Source organism: Eumetopias jubatus, unplaced genomic scaffold (genome assembly GCF_037043125.1).
Source record: "Eumetopias jubatus isolate StellerSeaLion01/CBP00866 unplaced genomic scaffold, mEumJub1_p1.0 scaffold_8, whole genome shotgun sequence".
In the NCBI taxonomy this organism is placed as follows: domain Eukaryota; kingdom Metazoa; phylum Chordata; class Mammalia; order Carnivora; family Otariidae; genus Eumetopias; species Eumetopias jubatus.
In genome coordinates this window covers 58,787,576-58,801,172 of record NW_028274814.1, presented here as the reverse complement: position 1 = coordinate 58,801,172, position 13,597 = coordinate 58,787,576, and the positions used below count along the sequence as shown (strand labels likewise).

Below are 13,597 nucleotides of genomic sequence, written 5' to 3'. Positions count from 1 at the left end.
ACACAGCAAGAGAGGGAACACAAGCAAGGGGAGTGGGAGAGGGAGAGGGAGAAGCAGGCTTCCCGCCGAGCAGGGAGCCCGATCCCAGGACCCGGGGATCATGACCTGAGCTGAAGGCAGACGCTTAACGACTGAGCCACCCAGGCACCCCGCTAGTGGGATATTTAAACAAAGAGCTTCAACTGGTGGCCTGTGGCTGGTCAGCATGCCTTAGGGCAGCGACGGCCACCGCCCACTTGATCCCTGAGGCTACAGAATACCACTCTGGAAGGAGCCCTCCATCCTGACTGGGTGTGATAGGTGCATGGAGGGTTAATCAGATTAAAACAGCCCACACTAAAGAGCCCATAAAAAAACCCTAGATTTAAACACCAAATTGCCAACCCTCTCAGGTCCCCTTCCTCTACAGGAGCTTTGTACTATTGCTCAATAAACTTTGCTTTGCTGCCCACCACTCTTCGTCTGGTCTACCTCTTCATTCTTCGGTGTGACCAAGAACTGGGGATGCTAAAGGAAAAGAAATTCTACAACACTATCATCAAAAAGGTGTTTTCTTTTTTTTTTTTTAACATTTTAAATCCTTTAATGGTTTAAAGAAAGGAAGACATATGACACTGAATGCTAAACAGGTCTTTTGAACTTCTCTTGGGAATTTAGATAGATATTTAATAGTAGATATATATTTATATATTTTACATTTTACATGTAGGCCGGAGCTGTCTAAAATATCTCTTCATAGTAGGCTATAGGAATCTATCAGGAGATAGAATAAAATAAGGTCTGAGAAGATGCTCAGTTTATTAGAGTATTTCTTTCTGCTTTGACAATCAGCAGGGATCATAAATTTGAAGCAAATCGTGGCTTTTCTGCCTCTGGGTCTGTAGTTAAGACTGAGGAAGACTCGGAAGAGCAGCTGCTGGTGGAGGGGGTGCGGGAGGGGCTCCGCGGTTAGGGGGAATGGCTCCCGAGGACATCTGTCGGAACAGGGTGACTCGCTGGGGGACGGTGCCCCTGCCCCCAGCCTGGAGGCCTGGGCCGTGAACGGCGGTCATGGGCTGAGGGATGGAGGCCAGGGACTCGCCCACAGTGGGATGAGGTCTGGAAATGAGAGTGGAAACCTCATGGGGCAGCGAGGGCTGCGAGGCGGACAGGGGCCGGACTTCTCGGGTCAGGCTGGTGTTGTGGAGCGCCTGCGTGCTCCTGTGCACGTCGTTTTTCGGCGTGGAGCCGCCGGGTGTCTGTGGCTGCGGGGGCGGCTGTGGGGGCTGCGGGGACTGCTGGAGCTGCTGCTGTGTGAGTGACAGCTGGGAGGCAGTAGGGGAGGCGTAGTGGAAAGTTCGAGTGGCCAGCGGGCTCTGTACGGGAGGGCTGCAGACTGCAGTGGTGTAGGAGCAGGGCGACAGGACGGCGGATGGCTGGGGGGGTCTGTGTGCTGGGGCTGGGGGAATGCAGGTTGCCGTGGGACAGACTGGTGGCTGTGTACACCGGCGGAGACTGTGTCCTCATGCGGGAGGTCGGAGTCGTGGAGGAGGTGGAATTCAGGGCTGTCATCTGGGGATAACTGATTGGAGCGATTGCCTGCACCATCTCTCAGTCATGCTTCACGATCTGCTTCAGGATCTCATTCTCCTGATTGTTGAAGATGCCAGTGTTCAGATCCTTCTGGAACTTTGGCAGAAGAATGGAATTTTTCTTTCCTATCCGATCTAGTCGGTCAACGGCAACGGTCTCGAAGGCTCGCCTCATCATTGGATATTCCTCCAGGACCTCATTGAAATTGTCCACAGAAAGTGAATAAAGTCGACATTATGTATCAGCGCGAACACTGGCAGTGCGGTGGCCCTTGGTCAGCAAGCAAATCTCTCCAAAGTAAGAGCCTTCTGTCAGCTTCATTTCTTTACTGGATTTTGTGATGACACCAGCAATGCCATGTTGAATGAAATACATTTTTTTACCCACAGCTCCTTCTTGTATGATGTAATCTCCAGGTTGAAACACCTCAAATCTCAACTTGCTCCGCATGGCAGTCACAAAATTGGGATCAGCATTAGCAAACAGAGGCATGGTAGCCACTAGCTTCCGACAGTTGAAGTTGACGATCTCCTCTCTCAGAGGATCATTGAGTTCATTGAGAATGTTTTCCTCATCAAAGATTTTGCCTTGGTATCTGTGTTCATAGTAGTTGTGTATTTTCTGACGCATATCAGCTGGTAACTTATAGAATGACATGTTTTGCTCCATTTGCTTATACTTCTCTTGATACTGCCACCTGGAGGAATCCAAAGACTGGATTAAAGCTGTGGCATGGCCGACAAACATGGCATAGCAGGTGGCCCCAACGATCATGCTTAGCATGGTAATCCAGAGGTCCGACATGCTGACTGGGGCCTGGGCTCCATACCCGATGCACAGCATATGACTCATAGCTTTGAAGAGTGCATATGAATACTGCTTTCCCCACGAGTCATTCTCATCTACTTTAATTCCTTTCCAGTCTGTTCTTTGGAACAGCCAGCAACAAGTCCAATCCAGCCACCTCCATGCTTAGTTTCCTCATAGTCCAAAAAGGTGTTTTCAAATATGTACCAGCATAGAAAAATATTTGTTGATAAATGGAAACATTCTCAAAGATGTGTAGTTCAAATAGCCAAAATATTTTTAAAGGAATTCTAATAATTTACTTGGCTGTCCTCTAAAATTGTCAGTAAACTTCGATTCATATACCCCACCAGCACTCCCCACATTTTTTTCTCTCCTTTTGATTTTCTGTAACCCCACATTATTCTGGAGCCACTTGTTGGCAAACCACACTCAATAATATTCTCTTCCCTTTTTCTCAGCTGCTTTCCCTTTCTCTCCAACACCTCTGTTTTATTTTTATCTTTTTTGAAAGATTTTATTTATTTATTTGAGGGGGTGGGAAGAGAGCAAGCACAAGCAGGAGGAGTGGCAGGCAGAGGGAGAATTAGGCTCCCCGCTGAGCAGGGAGCCCAATGTGGGCCTTGATCCCAGGACCCCGGGATCAAGACCTGAGCTGAAGGCAGGCACCAACCAACTGAGCCACCCAGGCACCCCTCCATGACCTATTTTAAATGACCCTCATCAATTAGCTTTTTCTTTTCTTCCCACCCTTCCCAATCTTGAATTTTGCACCTCAAAGCTCCTTCAATCCAGTCTGGCAGAGTGACCTTTTCTCTGGAGGAAAAGCGTGGGAAGCTGGCATGGGAGGGGAAAAAAAGCAGTCAGCATTTGCATTCTATCTTTTGACAGAGGGAGGGTCCTTTCCACACTAAGAATTTTTTATCCTGTTCAATTATGAACAGGCTAACAGAACTTTAGATACCAAATATTGAAACTTGGTATTCAAGTATTATTATCAAACTAGGTTTTGGTTTCAATGTATCATCTTAAGCATATTCCCAGCAGAAATTCATCATCTATTATCTTCATCAACATTGGGTATTTCTTCATCCCTTTCTTCATGTGAAACAAAGAAAAATTGTTTTAAGATACTGATACACACTGGGCACCTGGGTGGCTCATTTGGTTGGGCGACTGCCTTCGGCTCAGGTCATGATCCTGGAGTCCCTGGATAGAGTCCCACATCGGGCTCCCTGCTCGGCAGGGAGTCTGCTTCTCCCTCTGACCCTCCCCCCTCTCATGTGCTCTCTCTCTCATTCTCTCTCTCTCAAATAAATAGATAAAATCTTAAAAAAAAAGATACTGATACACACTTAAATTAATAGTAACCTAAATGGAAATGTTAAAATATAAAGGACTACAAAGTTCTCCCAGACAGAAGGGTCAGGATTTTGCTGCAAAAATAAAAACTTATATTTGAACTGTGTCCTAGGATCCTGCCAATCCCTTGATGGTTTACCTAAATATGATTTACGTATATCCTAGTTACACTGAGGGGTCAGAGTGCCAAGAAGTAGCCAGTTGTTAATAGGGAATAGGTCAAGAGGAAGGAAAACAGAAGTAAAGGCTTAAAACTGCTTCCTTGTTTTTGATTTTTAAAAAATTTCCATTTCTAAATATAATGATATTACTAGAGCCCTGCTGTTCCCTTTGATTAAATGAGAAAAGATTAATTGCTACACTTTGCACCTCACTAGATACTTCCTGTAATATTCTGTTTTCTGTTAACTACTTGATAATTCAATTAAAAATCAGTAGAATTATAAGTAGGTGAGATGAAGTCTCATGAGGTTTTGGATTTACTTTAAAATACTTTAGCAGCAAAAAGAAAGAAAAGGAGGGTAGATGAATCTAATATGGCAAAATATTTATAATTTTTAAATCTGGGTGTAACATATATTAATAGGCATTCAGTGTACCAGCCTCTTCACTTTTGTGAATGTTAGAAATTTTCCTAAGATTAAAATCAATGGTTACATTGAATGCAATCAAGCTCTTAGCTTTAAAGAATAAAGTTTTATTTTCTACCAATGAAGAATTTGTTTGGTTGAATCTTGATTTATCCAGAATAGTATTGAAAATTTCTGATACCTGAAAATTTTCTAACTCTCTAAAGCTGAAAAAAAAACAAACCTATGCAATGATAAATATCAGATTCAAGACATTTTGACATTCAGCATACCTAATAGTAACACCGATTTGTACTAGTCACAAGTGAAAAATCCAAATGTTCCTGATACCCAGATTCTTCCCTAGCTCTTTTCCACTTCCCACCCTACCCCTCTTGTTCTTTACTTTAGTCTTGGATTTAGCCTTAAACACCCTTTTATCTTACTTTATTGCTCTTACTGATTTACTTGAATGAAAAATAAGCTACATAACATCCAAGAGAAAAAGACTCTTGGATCAAAAAGAATTTTAGAAGAACTAGGACAAATAATAAGAGTGGTGGTAAATAAAGAGAGAAGGTTTCAAGTCCTCTACTATGGACCAAGGCAGTATTATGGATATTTTACATACAGCAGAGTAAGACATTTTTTGATATTGTTTGCAAGAAATGCTTATTATTGGGTGCCTGGGTGGCTCAGTCAGTTAAGCGGCTGCCTTCGGCTCAGGTCATGATCCCAGGGTCCTGGGATCGAGTCACACATCGGGCTCCCTGTTCAACAGGAAGCCTGCTCTCCCTCTCCCACCCCTGCTGCTTGTGCTCCTGCTCTTGCTATCTCTGTCAAATAAATAAATAAAAATCTTAAAAAAAAAAGAAATGCTTATTATTTATTTCTTGAAGAGTCACTAGAATGGCCCTATTCTTTATACAAATGTCAGGCAGGCAGGTCTTTAATGAGGGTGTAATGCTCTGTAATAAGAGTATAACAAATATCTTTCATTGCTTCATCAAGTGTGTCACTCACTGTGACTCCTGAAATGTAAAGCTGGTTACTTGGGTCAGAAGTAGATGAATTTGCATAAGGAGCTCAGGACCTTCTGGGAGAAAATAAATCCTAAATATTCTCTCTGGGGATATCCTACCTCCTCCTCTCTGAGATACAAAATTAGAGAATGCTGCTGGAATGGAGAAGGCAGGCTTCATTCATCCAAGGGCCAGTGGTAGGGATAGGCAGCATGTCTCCTAAAATACAATTAATGTAAAGAAAGGAGTTTATTTGGACGGGCAGCTCTAACTCATGACACATAAATAATACAGAAGTAAGCAGAGTAAGTGGCACCTGGCTGGCTCAGTCAGTGGAGCACGAGACTCTTGATCTCAGGGTTGTGAGTTTGAGCTCCACGTTGGGTGTGGAACTTACTTTAAAAAAAGAAAGAAGTAGAGTAATAACATATTTATACTGTTTTACACATAAAGCGTTAATTGGTACTTAACATCCTTCCCTTAAATAAGACAAAAATTTACCTCTCTTTGATTTTCCCATCCTTCACCATACTGCATTGAAATTATCTGGGAATTCAGCTCTAAACTATTTATTTACATCATACCTCTACTTTCTTGGGAAAATTACCTATGTATAAACTAGTGTTGCCTGTATTTTAAAATTAAAGGAGGAGCGCCTGGGTGGCTCAGATGGTTAAGCAACTGCCTTCGGCTCAGGTCATGATCCCGGAGTCCTGGGATCGAGTCCCACATCGGGCTCCCTGCTCAGCAGGGAGTCTGCTTCTCCCTCTGACCCTCTTCCCTCTCATGCTCTCTATCTCTCATTCTCTCTCTCTCAAATAAATAAATAAAATCTTAAAAAAAATTAAAGGAAAATAATTTGGAGTCCGTCGTAATGGACAAAGCAAGAAGTATTCAAATCTCATACAATCTGTTCTATGGCCCCCAACTTCCTCATCCTAAACCCTGACTTAGTTCCCACCTTGCTTTCTTACCTGAACAGTTCTCACCCTTGATTTCCCATGCAAGGCCTTATTTTCCTCTTGAAATCTCACCAAGCATCTCGCTTCACAGAGATGCTTTTCTGCTTCTGAATTCCTATTACCTTTACCATTCATTTTCATGTTTTTCTCTATTGTTACATTTTAAGTGTATATATAATAAACTAAAATGGGGCTTATTTGAGAGCAATGACTGTGTTCTAGATCTCTCTGTACTCTTCAAGGGGCTTACTGTGGTATTTTAGATACAGGCTAAACATTAGACTAAAACTCTAATTTAGAACACACAAGTTCTTCCCCTACCTCTCCTTGGTTCTTTTTAGCTTAGTAACCGTCATGGACGACTGAATGTGAGTCGTAGGGCTTTTATAGGTCTACCTAGCAACCAGGAGGGTTCCCAAGGATACAAACCCTGAAGATACATGCTTTTGAAATGGTAATGAATGGAACTAAGGAGATAGCCCTAAAACAGAGTACATTTCCATATAAACTGAAATCATATGTCAATATTAGAACTACTGTATAATTAACTGTGGCTTTATGGTGTCAGTAGGAGCTATTATTGCCCTCTATAATCAAACATTTTATTTTAGTCACATCAAGCAAACATCTCTAACTTTTATAAAATGAAATAATGAGGACTGACTAAAGGAGTACTAAGAACAGTATTACAACCAACCGTGTTCACCTAAAGGAGGTTTAACAAATACTAACATTTGGCCAGATTTCCTGAGAAATAAAACATTATAGAGATGAAGCCCTCTCACCTTGTTTTCCTTTCTCTTTCCTCAGAAGAACAGCTAGCCCAAAGCTGATATGTATATGTATATATGTATATTCTTCCTTTCCATGTTTGTATATATTTTACCATACATGTATATAACATTAACATTATATAACATTATTCTTCATGTTTACGAATATTACACAAACGTTACATCATACATAGTATTCTGCAAACTATTTTTTCATTAGAAATTATGTGTTTGAGATTTAAGCAGGCAGATATATGCCGTGGATTCACTTAAATTGCTGCATAGGATTCCATACAGTGAATCATATACAATTTGCTTATCTATTTTCTTGTTGAAAAGCATTTAGATTATTTCCAGTTTGGGGGTGGGCACTGGGTTGTCTCAGTAGGTAGAGCATAGGACTCTTGATCTCACAGTTGTGAGTTTGAGCCCCATGTTGGGCGTAGAGCTAACTTAAAAAAAAAAAAAGATTGGGGCGCCTGGGTGGTTCGGTTGGTTAAGCATCTGAGTCTTGGTTTCAGCTCAGGTCATGATCTCATGGGTCATAGGATTGGACCCCAGTCCAGCTCTGCACTCAGCCGGGAGTCGGCTTGAAGATTGTCTTCCTCTGCCCCTCCCCCTCCCACATGTGCATATGCGCTCTATCTCTTTCTTTCTCAAATAAATAAATAAATCTTTAAGAAAAAGATTGTTTCCAGTGTTTTGGAAATTAAACCAAAAGAGCAGCAGTGAATATCTTTGTACCTGACTGGACAGGTGTGAGAATCCTTTTAGTGTAAATATTTGAATATGAAATAATGTTAATATGTTAAATTGTTACAGATTTTCTAATGTTAGATAGACCATGTTAATGTTCATGAAATAAATTTTATTTGGTCCTGACTTTTTTCAGGTTTTATTTATGACTTTGGCTCTGCATTCATAAGTGTTATTTTCTTGTTAGTGTCCTTGCTTCTGTTACCAAGGTTATAGAGTCTTCTAAAATAATTTGGGGAGCTTTCCCTCTTTTACTATTTCTAAAACAGTTTGATTACAACAGAATTTATCTCACATTTATTTTTATTTATTTATTTTTTGATATTTTTTTTTAAGATTTTTATTTATTTATTGAGAGAGAATGGTAGAGAGAGAGCACGAGAGGGAAGAGGGTCAGAGGGAGAAGTAGACTCCCTGCTTCGCCGGGAGCCCCATGCGGGACGCGATCCTGGGACTCCAGGATCATGACCTGAGCCGAAGGCAGTTGCTTAACCAACTGAGCCACCCAGGTGCCCTTTATCTCACATTTAAAAAACACTGAAGTATTTTTTGTTTTGTTGCTATTTTAGATTTTTCAAATACTTTTTCAGAGTTAACTTTTTCAGAACATTATCCATTTTATCATATGTTCATATTAATTGACACAAGTGGGAGTATCTCCCTTATGATTTTAACAATCTAAACTCTGTCTATAGTTATACTCTCTTTTCACCCGTTTATGTTTTCTCTTTATTTTTCATTTTCACTAAATGCATAACTATTTTATTAATTTCTTCAGTCAGCTTCTCAATTTGTTTATCCGGTTTTTCTCCTTTTTCATTATTTTCTACTTATTACTTCTTTCTACTCTCTTTGGCATACTTTATTATTTTTTTTTGAAATCCCCTTTATTTCTTTTTTTTTTAAGATTTTATTTATTTATTCATGAGAGACAGAGAGAGAGAGAGGCAGAGGGAGAAGCAGGCTCCCAAGGAGCAGGGAGCCCGATGCGGGACTCGATCCCAGGACCCTGGGATCATGACCTGAGCCGAAAGCAGACGCTTAACCATCTGAGCCACCCAGGCGCCCTGGCATACTTTATTATTCTTTTTGTAAATATTCCATGTGTGCTTAAAACATATACATATTCTCTGATTGTTATGTGTGTGTATATTTAAAAATGTGCTCAATTGTATTACTCAAATATTCTATATTCTTTCAAATCATTAGTCTGATTCTTGAGTTTCCGGTAGAGTTATTAGAGATTTGACAGTTTTTCCCTGAAACTATATTATTAGGAATACGCCAATTCATCATTATTGTAACTCAATGAGTTGATCCTTTTTCTTTGTGCAGCATTCATTTTTAACCGTATTGATTTTTTGCCTTACATTTTTATTTGCTGTTAATATTTCTATATTAGCCATCTTTTGTGTAGTATTTTTCTTTACTTGATATTTCCTTGTTTAATTTTTTTCACCATTTTATTTTCAGCCTTATCATGTTGCTTTGCTTTTGAGATGTCTCTTATAAGCAGCATATATTTGTATTTTAGGAATTTCTATTTTGAAATAATTTTAGACTCGCAAATAGTTGCAAAAATAGTACAAAGTATTCTTTTTTTAAAAGATTTTATTTATTTATTTGACAGAGAGAGAGAGAGAGAGGGCATAGCAGGGGGAGCAGCAGAGGGAGAGGGAGAAGCAGTTTCGCCAAGCAGGGAGCCCAATGCCGGATTCGATCCCAGGATCATGACGTGAGCCGAAGGCAGACGCCTAACGACTGAGCCACCCAGGCACCCCAGTACAAAGTATTCTTATATACCTTTCACATAGCTTCCCCCAAGTGTTTACATTTTATTTTATTTTATTTTATTTATTAAAATGTTTTATTTCTTTATCCATAAGAGTCAGAGAGAGAGAGAAGAGAGAGAGAGAGAGAGGCAGAGGGAGAAGCAGGCTCCCAAGGAGCAGGGAGCCCGATGCGGGACTCGATCCCAGGACCCTGGGATCATGACCTGAGCCAAAGGCAGATGTTTAACCATCTGAGCCACCCAGGCGCCCGTGTTTACATTTTAAATGGGCACAATACAATGATAAAAATCAAGAACTTAACATCAATACAATACTATTAATTAATTAATATGATATACTTAAATTTTGCCAGTTGTGGGCACCTGGGGATAGGGGAGGGGAGGGGTAGAGGGAGAGGGAGCAGCAGACTCTCCGCTGACCAGGGAGCCTGATGTGGGGCTCAATTCCAGAACCCTGAGATCATGACCTGAGCCGAAGGCAGTCGCTTAACCAACTGAGCCACCCATGCACCCCGATAATAGCCATTCTAACAGGTATGATCAAATTATGTATTTTTGAGAAGAATATGATATAAGCAATGTTTTGTCCATCTCAGTGCATCCTATCAGAAAAAGCGTAATGGTTATATCTCTAGTTGCTAGGTTAAGACAATGTCCACTAGGTTTCTCCACCACAAAATGATTTTTCTCTTTGTAATTAATAAGTATCTTATGGGGAGATACTTTAAGACTATGTAAATATCCTGTTTCTCAGCATATATTTGCCTACTAATTTTAACATCCATTGATGACACTTGTCTAAAACAATTATTACTATAGGGTTTGCCAAGTGGTTATTTTCTACTTGCAACATTCTTTGTACATTTATTAATTAGACTTTTACTGTAAAGAAGAGCTTTCCTTCTCTACCTATGGAATAAGAAAAATATCTGGTCTTTGTCCCCAGTTCCTGGCACAGAGCTCCTAAAACCTCTGGAAGTTCCTGAGTGGTAAGGGCAATAGGAATGTCTCTTGTCCTGATAAAGGGGAGTCTTGGCAAGTGCTTAGGTAGCTTCAAGATGGGACTTACACACCAGAAAGACCAAACCTTGATTAGAAGCTTGGAATCTTCAGCCCCACCCCTCACCAACTGGAGAGAAGAAAAGAGCTAAAGATTGAGTTAATCACCTTTGACTATAATCATGCACATGTAATGAAACTTCCATAAAACCCTGCAAATGATGAGGTTTGGGGAGTTTCCAAGCTGGTGAATACATTCACGTGCTAGGAGGGTCGTGCACCCAAGCTCCACAGGCTCAGGACTCCTCTCGACCTTGCTCTTTTTATTCATTGATATACCTTATAATAAACTGTAATAGCAAGTAAAGCATTTTCTTGGGTTCTGCAACTTGTTGAACCTGAGGGGGGTAGGCTTGAGGAAACCCCTGAATTTGTAGCCACGTCAGACAGAAGTGTGGATAACCTAGGACCTGATACTTGTGACTGGCATCTGAAGTGAGGTCAGTTTTGTGAGACTGAGCACTTAAATCTGTGGAGATTGATATTAATACTGGGTATGTAGTGTCCACATTGAATTGAATTATAGCACACTTAGTTGATGTTGTAGAGTTGGAGAAATTGTATTAGGAAAGACACCATGCATTTGGTGTCAGGAGGAAAAAATCTCTTGCCACCATTGTGGATTTGTATTTTATTTTAGTTACAGTCAGTGTTGTCCTGGAGCCAGGTTACACTGGCTCAGAAGAGTCATTTGTTAACTTTAATGAAATTTGTGGGCTGGCTTTTAAGTACAATAAGACACACCCATACCACCACCACCACCAATGGAAGCAGGTTCTGGGCTTTATTTTGACCTTGCTTTTTTCTTTTCTTTTCTTTTCTTTTTTTTAGGATTTACTTATTTGAGAGAGACAGAGAGAGAGGGAGGGAGCGGGGCGGGGGGGAGGGACAGAGGGAGAGAGATAATCTCAAGCAGACTCCCCAATGAGCAAGGAGCCTGACATGGGTTTCGCTCCCATGACCCTGAGATCGCGACCTGAGCTGAAATCAAGAGTTGGACACTTAACCGACTGAGCCACCCAGGCGCCCCTATTTTCTCTTATGTAACAATCCTGAGGTAACTGGGCCAAGTTTTCTGGCTGATTCTGCTCTAGACAGTCATTAAATGGATCTTATACTTTCCATCCAGTGTCTTCACCATTGCCTAGGGCAAGAGGTTTTTTTTTTTTAATCGAAGAATAATTGGCATACAATATTGTATTAGTTCCTAGTTAGGGCAAGAGTTTTTAACCAATTTTTGTGCCATAAATTCCTTTGGCACTCTCTTCAAGCATATATACTGTCTCTCAAAATGATACATAAAATACATTTTTAACACATAAAATGAAATACATTTGGATTTAAAGGAACCAAATTATACTGGATTACAGTTATAAAATAGTTTTCTAAATAGTTATATAATAATAAATATACTTAATTCATTAAACAACCTAATCTAACAATGGGTCTAGCAACAACCATAACTTTGAAGTACACTTGAGCATAAATGATATTTAGAGAGACCTGAAAAAATTGTAATGTGATATGAAAAATTTTTTTGAGTGGCAAATTCATAGGTATTACTAATACCACAGTGTGACTCATTGTCTATATTCATAATTGAAGAAAATATTAATTTCAGCTAGAGGCTAATGAAGACAAGGATATATTTTCCTACCCAAGTTCATGAACCTAAGATTAAGAACCCCTGCCCCTGGGTGTGTCTTTCACTTGAAGCTGAGTCCTAGGCAGTGTTCTCACTTACAAAAAGGGGAAGAACATGAAAAAGTGTATACTCGGTGTTTTATTGTTTTTTTAAATTTTTTTGCACACTCATTGTTTTAAAGTTCTGCTCTGAAAGTGGTATATGTTACTACTGCTCACTAGGACTTAGTCAGTGGCCACTTATAGCTAAAACATAAGCTGGGAAACATAGTCTTTCACTGGGAGCCACATGTCCAAATATAACCATATTACCTAGTAAGTTAGCAACTGGCAATATCCTCCATGCTCTTGTAAGAAAAAATACTTTTTACATGTTTTAACTTATAAACAGATATATGGGAGGGTGGGTTTCCTTGAGCATTTCTTTTTTTTTTTCTTAAGGTTTTATTTATTTATTTGTCAGAGAGAGAGAGAGAGAGCACAAGCGGGGGGAATGGCAGGCAGAGGGAGAAGCAGGCTCCCCGCCGAGCAAGAAGCCCAATGTGGGGCTCGATCCCAGGACCCTGGGATCATGACTTGAGCCAAAGCCAGACACTTAACCAACTGAGCCACCCAGGTGTCCCTTCCTGAGCATTTCTTAATGTACAAACTTCATAAGCATTTTAATTATTTTTATGTGTTTTAGTTAGATGAAATATATTTTTAAGTTGCAAACCTAAAGCACATAACCTAAGCTAGGGTGGAAACAGGGAATTAGCTCACCACAAGGTTGTGAATTAGGTAAAATTTATTTCTGTCTCTACAACATTTTCATTTCTACTCATTTTTTAAAATATCTTCTCCTCTTCTCTCCCATTTTATGAGCTTGCATCTTTTATCCTCTATTTCCATTTTATTTTGAACATTTTCAAACATACAGAAAAGTTTTTAAAAATAGTATATTATATACCCTCCACCTAGATTCAAAAATTGTTAATTGTTGGGGCGCCTGGGTGGCTCAGTTGGTTAAGCGTCTGCCTTCAGCTCAGGTCATGATCTCAGGGTCCTGGGATGGAGCCCTGCATCGAGCTCCCTGCTCAGCAGGGAGCCTGCTCCTCCCTCTCCTTCTGCCTGAAGCTCTCTCTACTTGTGCTTGCTCTCTCTCTCTGTCAAATGAATAAATAAAATCTTTTTAAAAAATTGTAAATTGTTAACATTTGCTTTATCCCTCTTTATTTTATATCTATATATACATTTGTCACAAGCACACTATGAATGCGCAGATATGAGTTGTGTCTTT

General features: G+C 40.2%; 1 pseudogene; it reads right to left on the bottom strand.

Annotated features, from left to right (window-relative positions):
• Window positions 1-837: 837 nt before the first annotated feature.
• LOC114216581 (potassium/sodium hyperpolarization-activated cyclic nucleotide-gated channel 1 pseudogene) lies at window positions 838-6,650 on the bottom strand (annotated as a pseudogene).
• Between the last annotated feature and the right edge of the window lie 6,947 nt (window positions 6,651-13,597).